Source organism: Giraffa tippelskirchi, chromosome 12 (assembly GCF_054371585.1).
Source record: "Giraffa tippelskirchi isolate mGirTip1 chromosome 12, T2T-mGirTip1v1.2.pri, whole genome shotgun sequence".
In the NCBI taxonomy this organism is placed as follows: domain Eukaryota; kingdom Metazoa; phylum Chordata; class Mammalia; order Artiodactyla; family Giraffidae; genus Giraffa; species Giraffa tippelskirchi.
Window position 1 is genome coordinate 130,919,307 of NC_137286.1, and position 11,712 is coordinate 130,931,018.

The window sequence follows — 11,712 nt, forward strand, 5'->3', positions numbered from 1 at the left end:
TCTCCAGGGGATCTTCCCAATCCAAGAATCAAACTTGGGTCTCCTGCACTGCAGGCATATTCTTTACCATCTGAGCCACCAAGGAAAACTTGGCTGCTGCTTATCCACACCATTTGCTTTATTTCCTTTTATGGGAGATATCATAAGCAATCTAAATGGTCCTCTAGGACAAAATTGTATTATATGTGCAATTTATCCTCCCTCGGCATGTTTACACAACCCCTGTATGACAGAAACAAGCTTGGTTTTGGCTAGTTCCCACCCTCTCTAAGCCATCTAATCTGTTACATATGAAGTAGAGCTGCATTTTCATTGGCATGTTTAAACATAACTGGCATTCAGGAAAATGACCAGAAGGAGTTGCTCAATGATCAGATCCCTTCCAAATCATGTTACCCACCCACCAGATGTTACTCTCCCAAATCCCAAATTACTATATATAGGTCAGCTGCTTTATTTAATACAAGGAACACATTTTAGTGAAAGCAGCAAACACTTCTCTGACAGGGCCCATATTATCTGTATCTATCATCCATTGTGTTTTCTAGTTGTATTTGCTATCAGAACCATAAATTATCTCTATGATGTGTGTTTAGTTTTCTCGAGCATAAAATAAGATCATAACATGAATCTACAATTTCAAATTCCAAAATTATGCTCGCTTTTCTTTTCCTCATTCTCTAAGACAGTGCCTCTAAAATTTGAGTGTGCTTCAGAAGCACCTTAAGGACTCGATAAAACCAAAACTGCTGAGGACTCTCTCCAGGGTTTTCAATTCAGTATGTCTGTATGCAGATCTTAGAGTCTGTGTTTCTAGTAAATTTCCAGTTAATACCAATGGTTCCACAAATAAAGACAAATAGACTGTTGAGGATATCCAACACATATTGTGATGACAACTTATAAAGAAGATGGTTATATCCCCTATCCTCAAGAAGAGCAATATGTTTAAGCCTCTAGGTTATAAACTGCAGGAGAAAGTTTCTGAACTGTGTAGGAGAAAATGTGCAATTCATATGATATATTTTCTCTTTCCATTTATGTGCATTTGGATGTATCATATATACCATACACAAGTATGCTTGTAAACACAGGCATGACGTGTGCTTTAAAATCTGACAGAAACATGACAATAAAATATACATAGAACAAAACAATGCTTCCTTTCTCCTTCACTTGTCCCTTCTTATAGTCTCTGGAATTGTTTGTAGCATAAAATACATAAAAGATATGACACAGGTGCACAGTAGAATTCAACATTAGCTGGAGTGAATTTTCTTTCCTGGTTATTTCTTGAATGTTAAAGTCCTTTATAGTGATCACAGGAAAAATAAAAGTAAATGCGTCTCTCTGTGAGGCCATGAGGGATCATTTGATATACTGATTTCAGAATAAGGGGACATCCTAGTTCAGTGCCATCAACTAAACTAGCCATGATCAGGGTGAAGCTTGGATTCCATGCAGAAGCCAGAGAGGTCAAAGAAAAGAGGAGGCATCTAAGAAATCAAGGGCTTCCAGTATTCCTGTTAGTAGAAAATATATATAGATCAAAAGAAGGCAAAGAGGAAGGCGGCGACGTTTTGCACCTCATCCTGGCCTCTCAGTGCTCAAGATTGACTATGAATGATAATGGCTTCTTTCTGTTAACAGCCTACCTGCACCTGTGTGGCCTGCCAAATGCCACGGGCATAATGGAAAGGCTATGTTTGTAGGCACTATCACCCAGAGTTGTTGAACTATGGTGTAATAATCAGCAGCCTCACTTGAAAGTTTGCCATCAGATTGAGCCAAGCACACTCCACCACTACATCCAAATCGCTAGTGGAGGCATGCCAGAGAGTGAGAGAAGATCCAGAAAGCACAGTTATGGTTGGTTCCAAGAGTAGGCATTCAGTGTAGATCGTTGGGTAGTGGAAGATTTAAGACTATCTGTGTCAATGAGAAAACAAAAATCACACTTTCAAGTGCCTGTTCTTCTGGAAGTTTCCTGCTGGAAACTATAACGCTTGACATTCCAAAGGATTTTCAGGACTGGCCACTGAACAGTTCCTAGGAGATGATCTGAGCCCCTGGCATATCCAACTGATAAGAGAGTCTGTGTATTTGAGATCTTGGAGCATGCATGATGGTTTATACTAACACTGTAATTTATGGTGAATGCCTTTTTATTTTTTTTATTTTTTTGTATTTTTGGGGCTACGGATCATGCTGTGTCACGTTGACTTCTGAGTAGCTGAAGTCAGTCATCTTAAAGCCACATACATAAGTAGCTGACCTCCTATAAAAATCTTGGAAGTCAAAGCTCGAGTGATCTTACCTGAGTGGCAGCATATCATGTGTGTTGTGGCACATCATTGCTAGGAGGACTGAATGCTATCTCTGAGACCTCATTGAGAGGGAATGACTGGAAGCCTGAGCCTCATATCTGGTGGACCTACCATAAGCATCTTTTTCCTTTTCTGATTTTAATCTGTATTCTTTCACTGTAATAATCCATAACCATAAATGTAACAGCTTTCCTGAATTCTGTGAGTTCTTCTAGAGAAGCATGCAACTTGACAGTGGACTTTGAGGTCCCCAACACACTTATTTCAAAATAAAGCCTAAATGCTTCTCTGGAGTGAAGTAAAAATGACTAACGAGTGTTTCAGCAAAAGCAGAGGAAGAACTCAGAGCAACTTAGATACAACCATATCACACACACTCTGATACACACCCCCAAACATTCACACCAGGGCACTGTGCTACCAGTCTTGGGCAAGCATTTATTAAGTTCATAAAATTAAATGTAAACGACATCCCAAATGTACTAATATTTAGGTAGTTTATTTACTTACCTGTTTGTTCATTTGATTTAGGTTATGGGTGAAATTTATAATTTATTTATATTTAGTTTTATGTGAGAGTCTTACATTTGACATTCTGCTATTATGACCAAGAATGATGGAGTGGAACCTGTGCTTTAAAGAGTAGAAACAGTTACCTGCTCACATAAGTACCAGATTATCCAGGAGAGACGGGAAAAAGTCTGTCTGCTTTTTAGAATAAAGCAAGAGAGGAAAGAAAAGTGAGTTGAGGAAGGTAGTAAGTATAGGGGAATAGCATCTCAATACCTCATTTAAACTGGAGATGCTGCTTTCATGAGCTCAGCTGAATTTCATTTATGTGAGTATTAGAATAAATCACCCAATTCTCTAGAGAATTTACTGCCATTTGCCAAAAATTGTCGTAATATGAATACACATCTATGATACAGAGAGGTGAATGGTGCCCCCTACAAACTGCATTGTGCAAGCTGTACCATGTCAGCAGCAGCCCTGGCTGTTCTACTCCTCAGACAAGGCCTTGGTTGTTGTTGTTGTGTTAATTGAAATATATTTGACATAAAACATTGTGTAAATCGTTGGTTTTTCAAGTTCAGATCCATCAAACACATGGCTAGTGAAGACCGATTCAAATTAAGGAAACGTGTTGTATTTGAAGCTTAGCTCTACCACCATCCTTTTATTTCTTATCAGAGGAATAGGGTATGGATAATTAAGAAAGGCTGTTTTGGAAACTGTCTAGACATGACTAAAATCCAAACTCATAATCTAACTCCAGTTTATTATAAAGTCTGACTTTTGTAATTTTGATTAGGATCAGTAAAATTGTCTGATCTCTGCTTAACATTTCTTGGTAATTGCGGTCGCATGCATGAATTAACAGAAACATATGGCACTGAAATACATTTCTTTATTAATTGTTACTGAGCTGATTTTCATGCTAATTAATGTGAGCATACTCTAGAGGGCAATAAACAATCAATAACTTCACAAGTATACCTCCTGTCTCATAAATACCTGCTTCAAAACAGGTTTATTTCCTAAATGGTATGCAGTAAGTTGTATTAAAATATTAGGCATACTTGAACCCACAGAACTTTAGTTTTCAGTCTTAATCTTAATTCAATTTTAAAAAATTTTGGATCCTAGGAGTAAAGAATTATTTAATTTTACTTTAGTAGCATATTATTTATGCATCTGTTTATTTTCTCTCATGCATATTCCTGACTATCCTAAGTGTTTAATATGTGTCCTTCTGTTTTTATGAATTCTTTAAAAGTGTGTAGCTTGGTATGGTTGTGACTATACATAAGTGGAGTTTTGATATCAACATTTTTCTATGTCATACTTTTTACTCAACATTTCTTAAACATCTAGCCACACTACTTATCATACAAGTGGTTTCTTGGCTTCTGAACACTTCAGAATATTTCATAGTTTGTGCTCTCCTTTGCTCATCCTGTCCTCAATAGTGGGCCCCTAGGTTGCACCGACTCCTACTATCAGACAGTGTTACAATAAAAATCTCATTCCCAATTCCTCTGGGATTTCTAAGCCATGCTTTCAAACTTATGTTAACTAACTCTGCCACATTGTTTTCCAGTATGCAAAAACCCAATGAAAAGGCCAAAAATATCAAGACCAAACTATTTCTACCTAAAAATGTACTTTGAATTTAGTTAAAAGTAACTAATTTAGTTAAAAGTAAATGAGTTAAAAATTATATCCTGCTATCACTAATCAAAGGAAACCTAGGTTTGGCATATTAGTATCACACAAAGTATATTTCAGAATAAAAATGTGTATTATCATAATGATGAAGTGGTCAGTTTATCAAGAGGACATGACAGTCCTAAATCATTACATATCTGTGAACCAAATTCCAAAACACATGAAGTGGCAACTGATAAAACTACACTGAAAATAAGTTATAAAATACTTTAAATGAAAAATGAAAACACAATATTTCAAAATACATAGGATCTGCTGAAGAAATACTTAAGAAATAAATAATGTATAATTCTAAAGGCCTATATTAGTAAAGCAAAAACATCTTGTCAAGTCATTTACCTCAGCAGTCATGTAAGAAACTAGAAAAGGAGGATATAGGAAATTCATAGGAGAAGGAAAAGAATAAAGATCTGAGTAGAAATCAGTAAACCAAAAAATAGAGAAATCAATGAAACAAAAAGCCAGTTCTTTGAGAAAAATTAATGAAATTGACAAACATATAGCCAGATAAATCAGAGAGGAAAAAGAGAGATAAAAGATACATGTATCAGTAATGAAAGAGGTTACTAAAGAAGTTAAGTGCCTTTTTCAAACACTTACCCTAAGGAATATTCCTTATCTAGATGTCTTTATCAGTAGGTTGAACACAATATTTAAAAAAAAAAAATGATACCAGTTCTGTAAAAGAAACTTGAAAAATTGGAACAGAGTGAATAGCTCTCACCTCATTTTCTTAGGATTACCCTAATAAAAATAGACAAAAAGGAACAGTTACAGACAAATATCTTTCATGAACCCAGATGCAAAAATTCTAAACAATTTTTAGCAAATTGAATCTATATCTATCTATCTATCAGTTTATCTACCTACCTATCTATTTAAATATTCCACGATCTAGTGTGGTTTATCCTACCAATGTAAATTTAGCTCAATAGTTGAGCAGGAGTCATTACCTGAAATTAAAAAAACAAAAAACAAAAAGCACTCGCTCCTTGGGAGGAAAGCTATGACCAAAATAGATAGCTTATTAAAAACCAGAGACATCACTTTGCTGAAAATGTTCTATATAGTCAAAACTGTGATTTTTCCAGTAGTCATGTAAGGATGTGAGAGTTGGACCATAAAGAAGGTTAAGCACAGAATAACTGATGCTATTGAACTGTGGTGCTGGAGAAGACTCTTGAGAGTCCCTTGGACAGCAAGGATATCATACCAGTCAATCCTAAAGGAAATCAAACCTGCATATTCATTGGAAAGGACTGATGCTGAAGCTGAAGCTCTGATACTTTGGCCACCTGATGAGAACAGCCATCTCATTGGAAAAGACCCTGATGCTGGGAAAGATTGAGGGCAAAAGGAGAAGGGGGCGACAGAGGATGAGATCCTTAGATAGCATTACCAACTCAATGGACATGAATTTGAGCAAACTCCAGGAGATAGTGGAGGACAGAGACTGGTCTGCTGCAGTCCATGGGGTTGCAAAGAGCTAGACTAGATTTAATGACTGAACAGCAAGAGCAACATTACAATTCACCAAATTAACAAGTTAAAAAAATAGAGATATAAAAGGCATCTAGAATGGAAAGAGAGAAATACAGTGTCTTTATTTGTGATAGAATGGTTTTCTAGAAAGAAAAAAAATGGTCTCTGACTGCCTTCATCCCTGCCTAAGTGTCTTAGTTCTGCATTTACTCTGTGACTCATGTATCTAGATGATAACAGTGCTTTTCCATTATACCTATTTCCAAAAATTTTACTGAATACTCTTTTTATACCTACTCCTTTAACTTCTACATTATTAGTGTAGATAAGATAGAAGTAAATAAACATAAAAGAAAGACAGTGAAGTCGCTCCGTCATGTCCAACTCTTTGCAACCCCATGGACTGTAGCCTACCAGGCTCCTCCATCCATGGGATTTTCCAGGCAAGAGTACTGGAGTGGGTTCTCCAAGAGATCTTCCCGACCCAAGGTTTGAACCCAGGTCTCCTGCATTGTAGGCAGATGCTTTACTGTCTGAGCCACCAGGGAAGATATACGAAGATATATAAACATAAAGTCAATAGCTAAATAACAGCCTTCAGACACAAACATTCTGAATCCTTTCTATAATAAAATGTTGGGTCTAGAATTGACTTTGCAAATTAAACAGAATTTGAACACTATTTTCCATGAAAGCATCATATAGGTAGCTTTACTCTTACAGAAAGCTTGCAATTCTCTTTTTGAATAGCAAATATAAAGCTTAAATATTTCACATAAACTGATTTAGAGTGTATATAACAACAAAATACATGTTTCATAAATCCTGCAATAAAATGGTAATCAGTGAATCAGCAACCTTAATCTCTTGCATATTTCAAAAGCTGAGCAAACACTTTCTGGTAAAGGAAATCAATAGAAAAGCATACTAAAGAATTTAAGAAATAGAAATCTAAGTTTGAGGAACATATGTGAGTCTCACCACAACTTTGCTTTTAGGTTAAAATACTTTGAAGTTTATCAGCCAGTTGAATTAAAGGACTACAATATGTTTACAGAAACTAATATGCCTGGTGTTATATCAAGAAATCAGAGTATCACCAAATTGCTCTTTAAACGTGTGTGTGCTCAGTCGCTCAGTTGTATCCAACTCTTTGTGATGTCATGGACTGTAGCCTGCCAGGCTCCTCTATCCATGGAATTTCCCAAGCAAGACTACTGGAGTGGGCTGCCATTTCCTACTCCAGGGGAACTTCCCCACCCAGAGATGGAACGAGGGTCTCCTGCATCTCCTGCATCCCCTGCATTGGCAGGCGAATTCTTTACTACCGTGCCACCTGAGAAACCCCTACTCTAACATACTGTAGCCCAATAACCATTGAACCTATTTGAGTAATTATTAAATGTATATGGGGTTTATTTTAATATATTGCCTACTAATAAAAGGGGTATGGAAGTTGGCAAAGAATTATTTGACCAACACCTTGAGTACTACATACATTTACTTAGTCATTTTGGAATACCTATAAGGTAAATGATAAGAAACTGGTTTTAACCCATGTACCTGATTTATCTCATAGTAATGTGGAAGCTTAGTTTCACTGAGATAGACAAGACTGTGGTCCGTGTGATCAGATTAGCTAGTTTTCTGTAATTTTAGTTTCAGTGTGTCTGCCCTCTGATGCCCTCTCGCAACACTTACCGTCTTACTTTGGTTTCTCTTACCTTGGGCCTTGGGTAATTCCTCTCGCCGCCGCCGCCGGCCCCCAGCTCCCGGCCCGGCCTAGCCCCTGTCGGCCGCCGCCCCCGGCCCCCGACCTCCGGCCTGCCTAGCCCTTGTCGGCCGCCGCCTCCGGTCCCCGGCCCGGCCTATCCCCTGTCGGGCGCCGTCCCCGGCACTCGGCCCGGCCTAGCGCCTCTCGGCCGCCGTCCCCGGCTCCCGGCCCCCGGCCCGGCCTAGCGCCTCGCTGCCACGCTTCCGCGACGAGCCGTCGCAGCCGCGTCGCTTCCGCGCCGAGCCGTCGCAGCCGCCTCCCCAACCAGGGATCAAACCGTGAACTTCCAGATGTTCAAGCTGGTTTTAGAAAAGGCAGAGGAACAGAGATCAAATTGCCAATATCCGCTCGAAAAAGCAAGAGAATTCCAGAAAAACATCTATTTCTGCTTTATTGACTATGCCAAAGCTTTTGACTGTGTGGATCACAATAAACGGTGGAAAATTCTGAAAGAGATGGGAATACCAGACCATCTGACCTGTCTCTTGAGAAACCTGTATGCAGGTCAGGAAGCAACAGTTAGAACTGGACATGGAACAACAGACTGGTTCCAAATAGGAAAAGGAGTACGTCAAGGCTGTATATTGTCACCCTGCTTATTTAACTTATATGCAGAGTACATCATGAGAAACGCTGGGCTGGAAGAAAAAAGCTGGAATCAAGATTGCTGGGAGAAATATCAATAACCTCCGATATGCAGATCACACCACCCTTATGGCAGAAAGTGAAGAAGAACTAAAGAGCCTCTTGATGAAGGTGAAAGAGGAGAGTGAAAAAGTTGGCTTAAAGCTCAACGTTCAGAAAACTAAGATCATGGCATCTGGTCCCATCACTTCATGGGAAATAGATGGGGAAACAGTGGAAACAGTGTCAGACTTTATTTTTTTGGGCTCCAGAATCACTGCTGATGGTGACTGCAGCCATGAAATTAAAAGACACTTACTCCTTGGAAGGAAGGTTATGGCCAACCTAGATAGCATATTTAAAAGCAGAGACATTACTTTGCCAACAAAAGTCGGTCTAGTCAATGCTATGGTTTTTCCGGTGGTCATGTATGGATGTGAGAGTTGAACGGTGAAGAAAGCTGAGCGCCGAAGAATTGATGCTTTTGAACTGTGGTGTTGGAGAAGACTCTTGAGAGTCCCTTGGACTGCAAGGAGATCCAATCAATCCATCCTAAAAGAGATCAATCTTGGGTGTTCATTGGAAGGTCTGATGTTGAAGCTGAAACTCCAACACTTTGGCCACCTCATGCGGAGGGTTGACTCATTGGAAAAGATCCTGATGCTGGGTGGGATTGGGGGCGGGAGGAGAAGGGGACGACAGAGGATGAGATGATTTGATAGCATCACTGACTCGATGGACATGGGTTTGGGTGGACTCCGGGAGTTGGTGATGGACAGGGAGGCCTGGCGTGCTGCAATTCATGGGGTCGCAAAGAGTCGAACACAACTGAGTGACTGAACTGAACTGAACTGAATGTGGAAGCACTGACTTTGATCAACCAGATAAACATAGTCTGATTAGGAAACTGTGAGCAAATTCAACGTGTAAGAATATGGGACTGTTTGAAAGAGTGAATTCATCTTCTTAACTCACTCCTACAAAACGGAAATTATAGGAGTCCCTATTTGCTAGGATTATATAAGGCTTAAGTTTAGTGTTATTTATAAAATGCTTGGTATAATGATAGCTTATATTAGGAACTCTGTTTTTTAATATAAATAAAAGTAATAAGTCAATGATGAATCTTGAGTTGAAATCAGTTTTAAAATGTACACTTAAATAATATCAGAAAGGGTCATTGAAATAAGGAACTGTTTGATATTCTGTAATTTCTGATAATCTTATGATCAATGATTAAACATGGACATTTATTGTAACATGTATCTAATCTATTTTCCTTTAACTTTATTGCCATGAGGCTTGGGTGGAAGGTGTTTGGACAAATCATACCCTTTCTAGCTTCACCAACAAATTAGGATCTTAAAATGAGGAAAATACTAAATAATTTCCATCTGTCATCTAATTTTAAGTGACTAGAAAGTAGCTCCAGGAGTTGGTGATGGACAGGAAAGCCTGGTATGCTGCATTCCATGGGGTCACAAAGAGTTGGACACGACTGAGCGACTGAACTGAACTTGCGAATGTACTTTATAATACATGTCCTTATAATTTCTATTAATGTTTTAATAATATTTGATAAGGATTTTCCAATACTATTATAGCCATTTAATAAGAATAAAATCATTTCAGGAAGGTTTGATGGTCATAATAATTAAATATTAATTGCTAACATTTACTGAGCACTCTCAATTTATCAAGCATAGTGTTAAGGACATTATCTGATTACTTTATTTAATATTCCCCCCAGATTAAATCAGTAAGCATCTGTAGTTTTTCCTCATTTGACCTAGCATTTAGTGAAGTTAGATAATACAATCTATGGGTTATTTAAGCTATCCAAATTTAAACAGAAATGATAAATATAAGGGTGAAGGATCAAGGTTTATGGAGAAAGATCATTGGCTTGAAATTGGAAGCAAACTTGAGGCCAGTGAAAGAAAGTGCTTCTAGAATACGCCATTCAGAATGTCTAGTACAGCCTGAATGGGTAGCTGAGATCAGAAGTTTGGGATCCCTAGTAAGAGTCATTGTCTTTTCTCAGTTTTGTTAAACAGCTTGGGTAGATTTGGCAGATGGTAAATGGTCAACATGATTAGATTGACCTAAGAAAATTGGATGACAAACTTGAAAAAGTTTGAGAAAGAAGGCAATACAGATTTGAGTACATAGACCAGTGGGGATTCCCAGGTGACTCGGTGGTAAAGAATCATACTACCAATGCAAGAGAAGCAGGGGCTGTGGGTTCGATCCCTTCGTCTCCTGCATGGCTGGAGAAGAAGATCACCTGGTATAGGAAATGGCAACACACTTCATTATTCTTGCCAGGAAAATCCATGAATGGAGGAACCTGGCAGACTACAGTCCATAGCGTCGGAAAGAGTTGGACACAATTGAATGACTGAGCACATGCACACACACACACACACACACAGACCAACGGATCACTAGAGAATATAAATGCAGCTTTAACAAAATGAAAGAAGGAAAAGACCTGTAAAGAAGAACAGTGATTTCTCTTTTTAAGGATTAGATGATAAAATAATCTCAGACAAAATTCTACTGAATTAAAGATTTTAAAAGTGAAAAATAAAGGATATATATTATGTTTGTATATGTCTTACAAGCTTTCAGAAAAATGGAAACCAACACACTGATTTTGGTTTTTAACTTAATGGCTATTAAAGAGAAATGAATGGGAAAAAGTCATGCAGTATTATACAAATACTTATTAAGAATATAATGCTGAAGTATAGGATACCTAAACTTAAAAAAATTTTATAATGTTACAAGATAAATTCAATCGTTATTCAATAGGATGAAGGAAAATAAAAGTACTTTTTCTCTGGGTAAATTTGATTAGGAGGAAACCACAGTTATTGCTCTCTTCAGAGAAAAAAACAATAAGAATATTAAGACCATCCAAAGGGAATAATCCCTGGGGAATTTCTTGGGCAAATCCCTGTTTAATTTTTCTATGTTCATTAAAAATGAGGTTTTTATCATACTTTTATGATTATGTATTATTTATAGGACATCATTTTTATGAAGAGGGAACTAAAATAACAGGAACATGATAGCAAGACATCTGAAAAACATATTTCATAATTTAAAGTAGACAAACGATATTACAGTGGCTAGAATCCCAAACACTGACAACGCCAGATGCTGGTGAAGATGTAGAGCAGCACCTCCCGGTCTTACCAGCAATCCAGCCGTCAGACTCCTTGTATTACCCAAATGAGACGAAAACTTCAGTCTATGTAAACACCAGCA

General features: G+C 38.0%; 1 long non-coding RNA gene across 1 annotated transcript in view; it reads right to left on the minus strand.

Annotated features, from left to right (window-relative positions):
- Positions 1-8,038, minus strand: part of LOC145530203 (uncharacterized) — a 31,575-nt gene extending 23,537 nt beyond the window's left edge. Inside the window, exon 1 of the long non-coding RNA XR_014071545.1 lies at positions 7,763-8,038. This is a non-coding gene — a long non-coding RNA (uncharacterized LOC145530203). The remainder of the gene's footprint in view (positions 1-7,762) is intronic.
- Between the last annotated feature and the right edge of the window lie 3,674 nt (positions 8,039-11,712).